We start from the raw sequence: 16,567 nt of genomic DNA, 5'->3' as shown, positions 1-16,567 counted from the left end.
TATATTAACGAGTGCGTTATAATAAATACAGAAATAAGTTCTTTGAATTCTTACAAATTGTTGTGCACTACTCAAAATAAAAAAGTTTATGCTGGCATTATTGTAATCATTAAGCATAAGTTTATTTAAACCCCCGCCAAACAAAAATCCCAACATTATTGGTTTTTACCTTTTCACCGATGTGTATTAAAGCCATTGGACCCTTTCAGTCAATAGAGGGCGGTATTTACAATCCATTTGCAGACGAACATGAACCAACTTTTAAGTGTCCTCTTTCTTCATTCTGCACTCTTCCTATAAAATGTTGTGGAAGCGGTAAAGTATTCGAATTGACATTTATTATAGTACAGAGAGAATACTGAGGTGCTTTTGGGGTGGACACTTCGTCAGGAAACTGAGATGCGAGAGCTTTTGCCTCCCTCCTCAGAGCTGCGCTAGTGCTACAAAGCTCCAGCTTCCAGTGTAGTAAGTTAATCAACAATAGTGAACAGAACAGTTTGGAGTTTTTCATCAGTTGTACTTGTAAAGTTGTAGTTTTTTGTTGCAAAACATACTCTCCTCAGCTCAGTAAAGACACAAAACTTCTTTCTAAGATTTAAACACATGATGAAGTGCAAGTTTCTTGTTAAAAAAAAAAATCATTTTATTAGTTTTTGATTGTAAACAATTTTCCTGTAGTGTTATACTATCACTATCAGAAACCCATGACACCATGTATAGCACTGTCAGTGTCATTTTTGTACATGCACTTTTTCATTGAACTTCTTTAAAGGAACGCGTTGCCTTGGATCGGTCGAGTTGGTCTTTGAAAAGCGTTTGTATTCATTTGTTATAAAATGCTTTATGATTAGAAAGATATTTTCAAAGTAGAATATAATGATCCACACAAGCATCACTCGAAATTGCATGGTTTTCCTTTTACCTCGTCGACAAACACGGTCGGCCATTTATGGGAGTCAGATTTTTGACTCCCATAAATGGCCACCATGTTAGTTTGCAAGGTAAAAGGAAAACCACGCAATTTTGAGGCAAATGTGTGTGGATCATTGTATTCTACTTTTAAAACACCTTTCTAATGATGCATTTTATAACAAATGGAAGCGCTTTTCAAAGACCAACTCGACCGATCCAAAGCAACGTGTTCCTTTAACAAACTTGCTGACAGTATGTTGTAGTATAAAAAAAAAAATAAACAAAAACAGACGCCTATAAAAAAAAAATATGCAGTGAGTATATTTACGGGCTAGGTGCTGTCAGGGATAACTTTCCAGATGGCGCCACCACTTTTTCACTAATTTTTAAAAACAGGGATATCTCAAATTCCATCAAAACTTTTAAAAGTGCATCCAGGCCAGGACCAGGGGCAACAGAGGAAATGGCATCCAAGGCCTCTGTGCAAATCAAGGCCTTTGTTAATATCATTTTATTGCGGTATTATTGTGATATCATCCAGCGCCAGTGGTAGCCACGGTGGGCGGTGTTGGGCGAGACTGCCCAGGACTCACAACTTTAGCCCGTCATTCTGAGCACAAAAAATGTGCCGCACAGTACAGATTTCAAATTATTGTCCACAAATTATTGATGATCTGAGATACAACTAATGATAAGAAGTATCAAATGTCGCAGAGAAAAAACAGGGTCAAAAGGCCATTCAATTTGTTGCATGGCCCTGTAACAAAATTATATTTGAAACTGGCATCAAACCTGAAGCTTGCACTTGCAAAAATGGCCCAACTCAAACTGGTCTAGCTACATGTACAGCCCTGTCCACCGCTTTTGTCATGTTTATGAAGTAACAAATTCAGGGCGACTATTTTTTGTCATTTGTTATTCACAGATACAAGACATCATGGAGGAGACATTGCCACCAGTGGTTGCTCGAGAAAGGTATTTCTTAGCCGCCCGAACTGGAGACGTCAAGGGCATCAAGGACAGTCTAGAGAACAGTGCCAAGCATAGCATGGATATAGACAGCGTCGATGCTAATGGGCGCTCTGCACTCCACATAGCGATAGCAAATGGAAACCTGGGTGAGTAAATGACTGTGCAGTGGTGTAGAAGGTATGCAGGGAACGATTTCCCTTTTATAGCTGAGCAAAATGCTTCACAGCATGTTGCTTCTCCAAAAACAGGATTTGCTACTCAATGTTTGGCATTCAGTGTGCACAAAATAAGTGCAGTCTAAATTGATTGCTACATGTATACATGTAGACGATGTGACCTCTGATGTCACTCGAAAACCATATCGTGATTCGCGCGCGTACCGCCGGGCAAAACCTTTGTGTTTTGGCAGCCAGCTAGAAAGTATAACGCAATCTTACCATGACTGGCAATCTTACCATGACTACGCGTGCCCAGCGAAATATGACGTGACCAGTGTTTTGTCAACAGAGGGCGGTTTGAATGAAGCATAGGTCACATCGTCTATACAAAAGTGCTGGACGAAATCGTCCCCTGGTACAACTGAGCTGGGGCTGCTTTCAGTTTGTGTGTTCAGTTATGACAAAAGTAAATGGACGGACCTAGCCCATGTAGGGAGTAGGGTGAACACCAATCTAGACCAACCAACTGTAGTGCTGAGGATTAGAGTCAGGGCCCTACATGTACAAAGCTGTCGGCTTTATACTGAAATCTCTGATCTCCTATCAACTCTTCAGTCCCCTGGGCCAAATTAAGCTACCTGCTAAGCACACAAATTTGCTTCCCATGAAATTTCTTCATTGATAAAAAAAAAAACAGGATTACCAACCAAGTTTCCATTTGTTGCATACTGCTTGTTACTGGTATTCAGCTGTTGTTTGCTTACAATCCAAACATTATTATCTCACAACTTTGACGACCAATTGAGTTAAAGTTTTCACAGGTTTATTACTCTGTGCATGTTGAGATCAAGTGAGAAGACTGGTCTTTGACAATAACCAATAGTGTCCAGTGTATTTAATACTCATAACATGACTAATATACACATATTGACTGGCAATGAGGTAACTAGTGTACGTCTATTCTCCTGAGGGACTTTGAATGACCAGAAGAGGGACCTATTTCCTGAGGCTGAAGGCCAAGGGAAATAGGCCTCTCTTCTGGTCACTCATAGGCCCAAGGGGGAATAGACATACACTAGTTACCGAGTTATGTCAGTCAATTTATATGTGTTTTATAACACAGCTTGATCTTACTTGTCAAATAAGAACAGAAATCTACAAAAGAAAGGAAGTTTTGTAGCATGCTGTTCTCGGTTCAAGTCAAGAGAGGGCGCTGTAACCGGGCACTATTTTCAAAGACTAGTGCCCGCTCGGGTACTATTTCCCGCAAAGCACGCGCGCGCGAGCACTGGACTTGTGAATCATTTCTTAGTATTTATTTTTATGCAGCTGTTATATACCTGCTTCTTGAACACAACGTCCAAATAAAGGATTCTCTTGAGAGCTGTGGAGCACAACTTCGGGGAAGCTGTCAGGATTCTGTGCGATGTTGCTAACAAGTCAAGGGTATGTAAATTTGTAAATTGGATCTTTTCGCTTCCAAACTTTTGTCGCTTATCTGGTCTGATTTTTGAATTTTTACCCTTGGAAAGCCTAATATTGTGCTTCTGAAAGCACACAAAGTTGTGCAACAAGGGAGTTTTTTCTTATGTTATTCTCTTGCAACTTTGATGACCAATTGAGGAAAACTTTTCACAGGTTTGTTATTTGACGCATATGTTGGGATACACCAAGTGAGAATACTGGTCTTCGACAATTACCAAATGTGTCCAGTGCCTTTAAAGGGTCTTGATACCTTTTGTTTTTGGCCATGACATGAATGAAGTTTCAGCTTCATTAGTTGTCAAGATTTTGAGAAAAAAACGTGAAACTCACGGAGCAATGTGTTCAGGTGAGTAAATCTGTTGAACATGCTTAAATCAATTTTGTCTCACTTGAACAAAATATTATTTTTGTGTGAAATTGTTCTACTCATTGCTTGAAAACCTCAGAAATAATATTTATTTTTAGGGAAGCTTTCTACCTCTATTTAATGTATCTAAATCGTGTAGGCAGAGTCACACTGCAGCGATAACAATCACGACGCAAAGAGAACACATTCTGTTGGTTGAATGAGCTGGTGCTTATTCTGCGCGGAGCAATTCAACCAATAGAATGCGTTCAATTTGCGTTATCCTTATCATTATCCCTGCAGTGTGACTCGTCCTTTAGTCTTATGTAAATCTGTGGACATTTTGTGTTTTGTGTCATATCAAAAGTACCCAAACCCTTAACTCCAAATTATTTCAAAATTGATTTGATAATTTGTTTGAAGGATTATGCAGAGGGTCGACAGATTATTGACTGCCGTTGCTCCAATGATGACTTCCATCCTTACATCAATCCAATCATTCTCGCTGCTCAAAGAAATAATTTCCAGATGGTGAAGGTAAGACAGATTTCTCCACTCGGCTAGAAGGTTGGGGGGAGCAGGGATGAGATTATTCAGACTTTTGGCTGAATTCAGACTTTTTATGTCGGCCTGGTGAAGAAAATCAGGCAATATTTTTATCCACAAATAAAGAAATCCTGCTTATTGATCTACCCCTCTATTGCTTTGGATACTGTTTCCAAAAGCTCCTTGGAATCTATAACCCCAGGGGTTAGCAAACAATAGAAATGGCATCATTTCAACATACCTTTGAATTTGTATCCAAGTTTCAGACTTGTTACAGTAATAATGACTCTCACCCCTGGGGGAGGGACTTGTGTGTAAAGCACTTGCCTCTCACCACTGTGTTCTTTGTTCGATTCCCAGCTAAAGCCCGGTTGATACTTCCTGCAATTGTGAATGCGATGCAAATTTGATGTGAATTTGACGTCACAACTCCTCTTTCGCTGTGATATTCGCAAGAGAGTTGAGCACAACTCAACTCAGTGCGAATTTCATTGCGAGTTTGTGACGTCAACATTCGTATTGCCATCACATTTGCATTCGCAGGAAGTATGAGCAGGGCTTAAGGCCATGTGAGTAGAGAGACGTGTCATGGCCTAGCGGTTGAGACACCAGACTCAAGCTCCAGGTGTTTCTGATCAGCAGAGTGTGGGTTCGAGTCCCTGTCGTGACACCTGTGTCCTAAATGCAAGACACTTAACCACTATGCTATGCCTTCGGATGGGACGTACAGCCATTGGTCTTGTCTGTTATGTAACGCACATCAAAGAACCCAGTGCACTTACCGAAGAGAGAATGGGTTTGTTGCGGTGTTCCTGGTTTGATTGGTAGCACATTGCGCCAGAGCACCTTGTAAACCATTACATAGTGCTATGTAAAAAGAGTACATTAGATCTCATAGTTCAAACGTTTAAGCCCCTTGAGCGTCACATGAGTGACAGATATGAGCGCTTTATGAGAATCCAGATTTATTATTAATTCTTGTTCATGTTTTTAAAGAAGTTCTTTGGGGTGAACTAACATCCCTCCCCCAATATTGCCCAAAATGCCCCCTTTGCTTACAACTTGACGTATTGCTAAGGCCTTTTTTAAATTTTCATAATTCATACAGCTATTCCTAGAAGCTGGTGCACGCATCCCATGAGCCCGCGACGCGGCCGTTAACACCGCCTCTACAGACAGTTTCCAGCGATCCGTCGCCACGATGGAGATATACAAAGGTCTCGCGAGCGAGGCATACATAGCCAGAGCGAGCAACGACCCAGTGGATCGGGCGTTAACGCTCTGTGATGAGATCAGACGACTTGGTGAGATCGAGATTGAGTTCAAAGTGTTGTATAATGAACTAGAGGTGAATATGGAATGATTCTCTACGGAGTTTATCTCGCAGGCAAGAAGTACGGAAGAGGTAGGTGCTTATTTAAGTTGCCCTTCATTTCGTTAAAGGAACACGTTGCCTTGGATCGGTCGAGTTGGTCTATGAAAAGCGTTTGAACCTGTTTGTCATTAATTGCATGGTTTGAAAGATGTTTCTCACAATGTTTTATACTATCAACAGCTTTAAAAAAAAAAGATTTTTAAGCAAGTCGCCTGACACACAAGGCCTGAAGGCCATTTCAAGGTGTGGGCTACAATTTTATTTTCCAGAGGTCGTTGCCACCTACTCCTAGGGATGAAACAGGGTTACCCCTTTCACAGTCCATACGAATGTAGGCTTCGGTATCATCAATTCAAAGCCTGGCCGGTAGAGCAGAAAGCACTACCTCCACAATTTTATGTAGCTAGTGTCACGACCGGGATCCAAACCCACACCCTGCTGATCAAACACCAGTGCTTGAATCCGGTGCTCTTAACCGCTCGGCCATGACACTACCAAGTGAGATTTATGCTAACAATTGGTTCAAGTAATTACCAATAGTGTCTAGTGCATTTAATCAAAATGTTTCAATTAATTTATTCTTATATATTTGGTTTGCGGTAACACCATGATTGTATCTACTTACCAGGTAGAGTTTGTCCTTAGACGATGACTAGAGCAAGCTAGTCGAACTGTTGAGACCAAGCAAGTAACCGATCCGGCCTGTCAATCAAACTGTGCGCGTTCATCCATTTGACCAATCACAGCAATGATTGTGGTCGGACAAAGTCGGTCATGCATGCGCGTATATTTGGCACGCGCGGCAGAATCGTGCAGAATGTCATTGGGAGTGCTCGTACACGTGTCTTGCTCACGTGCGTGGTGGGCGGAGCTTAGTGGAAAGCCGGAACGGTCCATTCAAGAACTGACTCCACGATAGTGCAGTTAATTACAATCCTATAAGCTAAAGTAGTCCCAGCTAATTTTCTATACCTTCCACTTGGGTAGTAGTTAAAAAGCTGGAAAGTTTTTTTCAGAACTAAGAAGTCTCCCGAACATCCAATAAATCTACTCTACTGCGGTAGTAAAATACAGAAAGATAGTTCTCTTAGAACAAACTCTACCTGGCAAGTAGATACACACATGGTGTTCCACAAACCAAATATATATTGATACCTCACCAGGTTTTTGTTATATGATTAAAAAACTTTGCCTTGGACCGGACGAGTTGGCCTATAAAAAGCATTTGTAACTGTTTGTTATGAAATGCATATGGTTGGAAAGATGTTTTAAAAGTAGAATATAATGATCCACACAAATATGCCTCGAAATTGCGTGGTTTTCCTTTTGCTTTGCGAACTAACACGGTCGTCCATTTATGGGAGTCAAAAATTTGACTCCCAAAAAGTTGCCGACCGTGTTAGTCGACGAGGGAAAAGGAAAACCACACAATTTCCAGGCATATTTGTGTGGATCATTGTATTCTACTTACAAATACATATTTTTCCAACCACATGTATTTTATAACAAATGGTTACAAACACTTTTCAAAGACCAACTCGACCGCTCCAGGGCAACGTGTTCCTTTAAATATTATCAATAATATTATTTGTAAATACTTAGTGATGATTTTGTTACGCTTGCAGATTATGACGGTCCTGTCCAACCCTGATGAAGACAACCCAATGAGTAGTGAAGAGACTTCACATTCACCTCTACCTAAGATATTTGGAATAATTGTGTATCATTTAGAACTACAAACTGTGGCCATCTGTTTTTGATTTGCACGCATGGCTTTCCCAACCTCGTTGGGCAAAAAACTTGGGCTTTGACGTTGCATTAACAAGGTCTACATCGGGATCATGTGAATGCTCTGTCGCAGAGTGGACAAGCTCACTGGACTCAAGCTCATCCATGTCGTGGCCTAGCGGTTAAAGGGATGGTACACGTTTGGTAATTACTCCAAACAAATATTAACTTAAACACTGACTTTGTAACGAGCATTGGAGAGTTGTTGATAGTATTAAAACTTTGTGCAAAACAACTCCCTCTGAAGTAGCCAAGATTTTGAGAAAGAGACAATTTCTCACGAAAATCATAAAAAAGACTTCTAGCCAGAAGTCTTTTTTTTATTTCCTTCTGAAAGCACACAAATTCGTCCAACAAGGGTGTTTTTTTCTCTCATCATTTTCTCTACCAATTTGTTATTTTATGCTTATTTTGGGATACACCAAGTGAGAAGACTGGTCTTTGACAATTACCAATTGTTTACCTTCCCTTTAAGAGCACTGGTCTCCTCATCAAGCTCTGGGGTTTCTGATCAGAAGAGTGTGGGTTCAAGTCCTAGTAGTTTACCTCGACGATCTTGTGTCCCTGAGCAAGACACTTATGTAACCATTATTGCTTTGTCCTTTGGATGGGACAAAAGCCATTGGTCCTGTGTGTTGTTTAATGCACATAAAAGAACCAAGTGCACTAGTATTGAAACGATAAGTAGTTCGCCCCCGTTGTTCTTGATTTGATTGGCAGCATATTGCGTCGCTGCATTTTGTAAACCATTACATGGTGCTATGTTAAAGGAGTAGGTCTTGTAATTCTAACGTAGTCCACCTTGCTGGAAATACTAAGGGAATCAATGTGTGGTGAAGAGGTTTTCTTGGACTGGTTCTTGATCATTTTACCGAGACGATCGTTGAGGTAAATTATAAAGAACCAGGGGTGGATTTCACAAAGGGTAGTCCTAACTTAGGACTAGTCCTAGGCAATGCTAAGAGATGGGACCAGTCCTAAGTTAGGATGAGTTACTGGTCCTCACTTAGGACCAGTCCTATCTCTTAGCAGTGCCTAGGACTAGTCCTAAGTTAGGACTACCATTGTGAAATCCACCCCAGGTCCCGGCGGGTTTAAAACTAGTTGAAAACCGATTCAACACACTTTGATTCCCATTTATAAATACCTTTTCGGTCAAAAACATCAACACTTTTTTAAAAATAAATGCAAAAATTATAATTGTGAAATGATTTCTTTCAACACAACACCCCTCCAGCTATGAAATGGTAAAGACCTCAGCCGCCCTCGGGTAAACAACTCCTTATAAGGGAATGCTGTGCGCGTATCGCGTGATGTGGCACAACTTTTTTAGCCATTGCTCTCGACCAATAGGAATGAAGAAACTGTCTTATAAGAACAGGTGCAAGCTCGCGTGTCACGCCCATGTTTCATCACTTTTTACTGGTGTTATATCATCCGTTCAAACAACCCCTCGTGATGCCCTCTCGACCAATCAGAATGGATAAACTGTCTTAGGTATTTATGAATGTATGTTAAAGCGCCTTCAGCAGGACTGAGTGATGGATATGCCTGCTAAATAAGAAGCCACTCTTTTTTTACTATTGTTATATCGAATGCATGTGAGTGCTTTGTCGCAGACTGGTCTGGTTCATCAAACCAAAACTCTGGTGTTGTCAGCAGCAAAAGGGTAATCGCTTTTTCACTGTTTTCTCGTAACCCATATGGCCAATCAATTTGATACGTGTACTCATGTGTAGTTTTGTCAGTTTATGTATGGACCACATAAAGTGCTTACATGTACACTGCCAGCTTACACTGCCAGTAACTGTTTTGTTAGCTAAAACCAATTCTGTACATTGTTCCGTAATTTCTTTTTGTATTTTCCAATTTCTTGCCCAGTTCATCGCTCATCCAAACTGTCAGCAAGTCATCATAAGCCAGTTCTACAAATGACTTCTCTTCGTCAGAGACAAGTCTGCCGTCTACCGAACATTTCTCTTTGCTCTACTCTTTCTTCTCTACCCCTTCCTCGCTGTACTCCATGTTTACTCCGACAGACAGAAAATAAAAACCTTCGTCAGAATTCCGTAAGTATTATCAATTATATCTGAAAGTCTTTTGGGGGTCTTTTATACAGTTTAATAGTAATATTTATAATAATAATTTGGGAGGGCTAATCATCCTTACTCGCAGCTAAGAGCTGAATTGCGAAGGATGCGGCTACAACGTGTTCGAGAAGCAGGCATGCAAGGGCGCCTATAATAATAATAATAAGACTTGTAATGTGCACATATCCACCCTGCTGGGTGTTCAAGGCGCAGTAAAACCAAAAACAAAACACAACACAAGGAAAAACAGACACAACAAAATTAGTATTGAAAACTTGTGACATAAGATAAGTTTTGAGAAGAGACTTGAATTTTGCAGTACAAAGACAAGATCGAAGATTAAGTGGTAGAGAGTTCCAGATGCGTGGCGTGGCTGAAGAAAAAGACCTGTCACCCCATGAGTGTCGAGACTTGGGTTCAATGAGGAGAAGCATAGAACTTGATCGAAGATTCCTTGATTGAGTGTAAACTTGAAGCAGTTCAGAAATATAGTGGGGAGCCTTGCCATTAAGAGCTTTGTGGACAATGAGCATCAGCTTGAAGATGATTCGTTGAGAGATAGGGAGCCAGTGTAGTTGTTTCAGAATGGGGGTGATAGAACACTAGGATTTTCTAGACAGTGTCACAATGCGGGCGGCAGTATTTTGGAGCTGTTGGCTGCCAGCCACATCAACTTAATTTTTTTTTCTGGTGGAGGAAAACCGGATAGTCTGGGAAAACCCTCAGGGCACAGCAGAGAACCAACGCACAACTCAACTCACATATGGCTGGCCGGAAATCGAACCGGAGTCACTTTGGTGAGAGGCGAGCGCTTTAAGCACAAGCCAACCATGCCACCGAGGAGTTATATTGCTACACCCTTTTAAAGCAAACGTAATGATTTCATGGTCTGGCCATTCCAAGATATTAACGTAGAGTGCAATCAGATCCCCCTTGTGCATGCCGAAGACTACTGTACTAATAATTCAATGTATGTTTTTCACGCTGCCTACAGCATTGTGATGTTCATCATGTATCTAGCGGCTGATCTGACCTTCGTGACCTTACTTACCTGGGAAGCGGTTAACGATAGCAGAACGGCTCACAACCTCAGCCTCATTCGGCCCTACAACGTGGCTGCACTGCTCTGGATTCTAGGTAATATCATTTATTCTGTTTGTCTGTAAATGTCATTTGTCATGTTTGTTGAAAGGGTTTTGATACTTTTTGTTTTGTACTATCAACAGCTCTCCATTGCTTGTTACCAAGTAAGTTTTTTTGGTAACTATTATTTTGAGTAATTACCAAAGGTGTCCAGTGCCTTTAAAGGCAGTGGACACTATTGGTAATTGTCAAAGACTTGCCTTCACACTTGGTGTATCTCAACATATGCATAAAATAACAAACCTGTGAAAATTTGAGCGCAATCGGTCATCGAACTTGCGAGATAATAATGAAAGAAAAAACACCCTTGTGTGTGCGTTTAGATGGTTGATTTAGGGACCTCAAGTTCTAAATCTGAGGTCTCGAAATCAAATTCGTGGAAAATTACTTCTTTCTCGAAAACTATGGCACTTCAGAGGATGCCGTTTCTCACAATGTTTTATACCATCAACCTCTCCCCATTACTCGTTACCAAGTGAGGTTTTATGCTGATAATTATTTTGATTAATTACCAATAGTGTCCAGTGCCTTTAACAGGACCCTGATGTAAAACAGCCTCTGAGTATATTCTGGTATCCTTTATAAATATTTTTTATTGAGACAGTAGGGATGTACATTGTAGTGCCAGCTGCGATGGGATTTGACACTCCCGCCCAGTGACTCATGAGAGTCGGTGAAAGACCTTTTTACGGTGGAATTGTCGGTCCTCGGCTCAATTTCACAAAGAGATTAAGATTTATTATCTTAATTGGGATTCAAAAATCACTATGGCAACACTGACAACACTTATTAAGATGGCTCTTAGTGCTATGTAAAATCAGCCCCAGGACATCTCGACCTGCATTATAAGGAAGTTTTTGAAGAGGATGTCCTCCCTTTTTAATATCACCTGGTGCGACTTGGCATTGGATTAAAACATCTGGAGATCGTACACAGGAAAGCCTGTAGTATGACACCGAACGGAGGCTTACAGAAGATACGTTTCTAGGTTAATATTTCTTAAAGGCAGTGCACACTATTGGTAATTAGTCACAATAATTATCAGCATAAAACCTCACTTGGTAACAAGTAATGGAGAGAGGTTGATAGTATAAAACATTGTGAGAAACGGCTCCCTCTGAAGTGACATAGTTCTCGAGAAAGAAGTAATTTTCCATGAATTTGATTTCGAGACCTCAAGTTTAGAATTTGAGGTCTCGAAATCAAGCATCTGAAAGCACACAAGTTCGTGTGACAAGGGTGTTTTTTTCTTTCATAGTTATCTGGCAACTCCGAAGACCAATCAAGCTCAAACTTTCACAGGTTTGTTATTTTATGCATATGTTGAGATACACCAAGTGAGAAGACTGGTCTTTGACAATTACCAATAGTGTCCTTTGTCTTTAAAGACACTATTGGTAATTACTTAAATTATTGTTAGCATAAAAACATACTTCGTAACTAGCAATGGAGAGCTGTTGATAGTATAAAACATTCTCAAAAACATCCCGTAGTGATGTAGTTTTTGAAAAAGAAGTAATTTTCCACTAAAATGTTTTAATTTGATTTAAAAACCTCAGAATTAGATTTTGAGGTACCAAATCAAGCATCTGAAAGCAAACAACTTCTTGTGACAAGGGTGTTTTTTCTGCCATTATTATCTTGCAACTTCGACGACCAATTGAGTAAAAATTTCCATAGTTTTTTTTGTGCTTCAATGCTGAGATACACCAAGTGGGAAGACTGGTCTTTGACAATTACCAAAAAGGTGTCCAGTGCCTTTAACAGGACCGTGTAAAACGGCCTCTGAGCTGTTTTATGTATCCTGTGTAAATATTGTTTTAATGCAACAGTGGGGTTGTTGTGCCAGCTGCGAGGGATTTGACACACCCGCCCAGTGACTTATGAGAGAGCGGGTGAAAAACCTTTTTACAGAGGAATTGTGGTAGACACTACAGCCGTAGGCCCACTGCTCGATTTCACTTAGAGATAAGATGGATTATCTTAAAACTGGGATTCAGTTAAGCAAACTGCAACGTCACAAAACAAATCACTTAAGAGTCAGTTCAGGTAAATAATTGACATACTTGCTCACGGTCAAAAAATGAATTTTTTTTATACTTTCTGGGTGGAAGGGCCTTGGGGTGCAAGTAAACAAAATTGCATTTTCAATTCCATATATAGCCCGTTGCCATGGTTATGGCTCATTTTGTTTTTTGGTCATTTTGGGCCGATTTTGGGGTCTGAAAAACTGGTTTTTAGCTCATATTTACAACTCCACCCCACCAAAATGCTAAATTATTTCAAAAAACCTAGTATATCACTACAAAGTATCATCCTTGGCCTTCCTTGAGAAAAAAAATTATTGCTTTAAATATCACCCTTGTGCCATTTTTGCATCGTTTATTACAGTATGTTTTTAGAACTTGCAAAATCGCCATTTTTACCCTATTTTTGGACCCCAAAATGTCAACTTGCCAGGGGTCTCAGAAAATTTTCCTTTCGGCTGTGGTGAGGGCCAACATTGGTATTCTCATATCTGGTGAGAAAAACTTGGGCAATTGTATCCAGAGTAATCTTGGATGCGACATTTTGGTGGTCAATGTCAACGTGTGTTGTTCAGAGAAGTGCGCATCTTAGGTGACGTGGCGATTACACGTAAACCTTTTGACAACCAACATAGTGTGACATCAGTCGCGGCGTGTGACGTGCGAGCAAAGTGGCAATAATAGATAATATTGAACGTTCAAAGGAGTATGAGTGTTTCCTGTGTACTGTTGAAATGTGTGTTTGGCACCCCAAAGATTGTCTTTGGGAGGCCGCCAACATTGGGCATGTTGGGCTGGATAGCTCAGTTGGTAGAGCGCCGATACATTAATCAGGAGGTCATCGGTTAAAGTCCAGCTCAAGTAAATTTGTCTTTTTTTCAAACTCAGACTAAATGTTTGTGTAATGTGTTTGTTTGAGACCCGCAAATAAAGATATTGTCGTTGGAAGACCGGCAACATTTTGCTGGATAGCTCAGTTGGTAGAGCGCCGGTAAGTTAATCCACAGGTCATTGGTTCAAGTCCCACTCTAGTCAATTTTATTTGCCCACACCCAGATTAATAATAAAAATAATGACAATCGGTTTTTATATATATACTTATTTGTACGTATACTTGGTATACCATGTATACTTGGTTGGTTAGTTCTTTTTCGCTGTTGGGCAGAACTCTCATTTGTCTCTTGAATGTAGCCACATTTGGTGTAGAAATTAGTGACTCTGGCAAACTGTTGCCAACTCTTACCACTCTATTTGAGAAGAAGTGGCCTGCCAATTTTGTTTTAGTACTTCTGACGAAAAAAATCTTTGAATATCCTCTTAGTTCTTTGTGGAGGAGGGAGTAAAACTTGTCAGCCGGTGTCTTTTATAACCCATTAACATTTATAGGTTTCAATCAGGTCTGTTTTTGTCCTCCTCTCTTGCAAAGATTCCAACTTAACATCTTCGTTTGCACAGGCGTAGGCATCTTTTCTGCATCTTCTCTAGTTATTTCATAACTTTTGGTTAAAGGGCTCCAGGCAGACGAAGCATACTCTAGAGCCGGATGGATGAGGGACTTAATATAAGATGGTGACTTTTTCCTCGTCAATTCCGGAGAAGCATCTTCTGACCATGGCAATCTTCTGTCAAGCCTTTTTCACAATGTCTTGGATGTGCTTTGTAGGGAATAGGGTGTTACAATCTTTGATACCCAAGTCTTTCTGTTCCTCAACCTCCTGTAGATAGACTCCATTCAATGAGTAATGGTATTGGTAGTCAAGGGATTGCTTGATGCGAAGAACAACACATTTCTCTGCGTTAAATTCAAGCAGCCATAATTTGCAGCAAGAGAACTTAAGTCATTCTGCAGGGTGTCACAATCTGTAATGTCATTTATTTTACTGTAGACTTAAGTATCGTCAGCAAACATATTTGCGGTGGTGGATACATACTCGGGAATGTCACTCACGTAGAGCAAGAGCAAGATAGGTCCTAGGATGGATCCTTGTGGAACTCCGATTGTTACAGGTTTCCAGTTGGAGACTCCATTTCTGAGTACGACTCTCTGTCTACGGCGGCTCAGGAATCCTTCAATATAGGCTGAAGCATGGCGTCTTATACCAAGATGATGAAGCTTGTACAGTAGATGCTTGTGGGGCACTGTGTCAAAGGCCTTTCGAAAATCAAAGTAGATTACGTCAACACCAGGTTTTTTTTCTCGTGTGCTACAGTCCAGTCACAGAGGCATTAAAGAAGCTGCATCACACAGGAGCATTTTTTTCTGGAAGCCTTGTTGCTCACAGGAGATACTATCATCAACAATGAATTCCATATGTTGGTCATACACAATCTTCTCCAAAATCTTCACCACCTGACTTGTGAGTGATACTGGCCTGTAGTTGTTGGGACTAAGTCTTGAGCCTTTCATGAAGAGTGGTGTAATGTTCGCATCCCTTCAATCTTGTGGAACTATGCCGGAAGTCCATCTGGTCCACAAGCTTTATTCAGGTGAAGCTTCTGTAACTCTTCACATAGTCTGAAATAAAGGAGATGTCATACATACAAGTTGTCAGCCCTTCGAGTTTGAAAAGCACGATATAAAACCCTTTTATTGTTACTATTAATGTTTTCATTAAACCCTTTTTTTCAGATATGAAACCTTTCTGAAGCTGTGCCAAGTCCACGACCAACTGGTGAGCAGGTCCAACAACTGCATCGTCATCAACAAGCAATCGGACATCGTACTGGGCATCTGAGATAGAGCTGACATCATCAGCTCAGATCTCTTTCACAACTTGGCGAACACACTGGACTTCCAGTCCTCCCTGGCGCAGACAGTTGCCAAGCTCCCCCCTCCCCAGTCGGCTCCACCTTCACCCCCTCCCGACGCTCCAGCGCCACCTGACCTTCCAGCACCACCTGACCTTCCGGCACCACCTGACCTTCCAGCACCACCTGACCTTCCAGCACCACCTGACCTTCCGGCACCACCTGACCTTCCGGCACCACCTGACCTTCCGGCACCACCTGACCTTCCGGCACCACCTGACCTTCCGGCACCACCTGACCTTCCGGCACCACCTGACCTTCCGGCACCACCTGACCTTCCGGCGCCACCAGTGGCCGAGCAGACTCAAGAACCAAAAGCATCAATGATGGCGGTTGCCTCTGCGACAAGCTCTCCTGGTCCAAGTCGGCCGGTTTCTCCTACACCTCCAGTATTTGAAAAAGGGGTGAGGAAGATCGTCGTTAAGCTCGTTAAACAGTTTGAAACTGAGCAGATCAGTACGAGAAATACAGTGACCCGAAGAACATCGTTACCGGTGCACTCCTTAGAAATGTTTTACTGAGGACAATTGTTGTTGCTCTGGTCTTTGCCTGTGTTTCTGCAACCTCCAGTATTTGAAAAAAGAGCGAGGAAGATCTGTGTAGGCTTGTTTTTGAAACCTGGCAGACCCACACAAGAAATACAGTGAACTAAAGAACATTGTTATCGGTGCACTCCTTAGAAGTGTTTTACTGAGCTCTGTCAAAAAGGACAATTCTTGTTGCCCTGATCTTGGCCTTGGTGTCTCTGCAACCTCCAGTATTTGAGAAAGAAATGAGGAAGATCGTTGTTAAGCTCGTTTAACAGTTTGAAAAAGTGCAGATCAGCAAAAGAAATACAGCGAACCAACGAACATCGTTACCGGTGCACTCCTTAGAAATGTTTTACTGAGGACATTTCCTGTTGCCCAGCAGCCGGT

The 16,567-nt window shown here is 41.2% G+C and overlaps 2 long non-coding RNA genes across 2 annotated transcripts; both read left to right on the top strand.

Annotated features, from left to right (window-relative positions):
• The first annotated feature begins 264 nt into the window (after positions 1-264).
• On the top strand, positions 265-7,500 carry LOC117301317. Its single transcript, XR_004520287.1, has 6 exons — positions 265-465; positions 1,838-2,030; positions 3,372-3,488; positions 4,297-4,410; positions 5,528-5,824; positions 7,420-7,500. It is a non-coding gene; the product is annotated as an uncharacterized LOC117301317 (long non-coding RNA).
• Positions 7,501-7,578: 78 nt separating this feature from the next.
• On the top strand, positions 7,579-15,723 carry LOC117301318. Its single transcript, XR_004520288.1, has 4 exons — positions 7,579-7,726; positions 9,464-9,651; positions 10,667-10,809; positions 15,472-15,723. It is a non-coding gene; the product is annotated as an uncharacterized LOC117301318 (long non-coding RNA).
• Positions 15,724-16,567: the final 844 nt, after the last annotated feature.

Source organism: Asterias rubens, chromosome 17 (assembly GCF_902459465.1).
Source record: "Asterias rubens chromosome 17, eAstRub1.3, whole genome shotgun sequence".
NCBI lineage: Eukaryota > Metazoa > Echinodermata > Asteroidea > Forcipulatida > Asteriidae > Asterias > Asterias rubens.
This window is presented reverse-complemented; position numbering and strand designations above follow the sequence as displayed.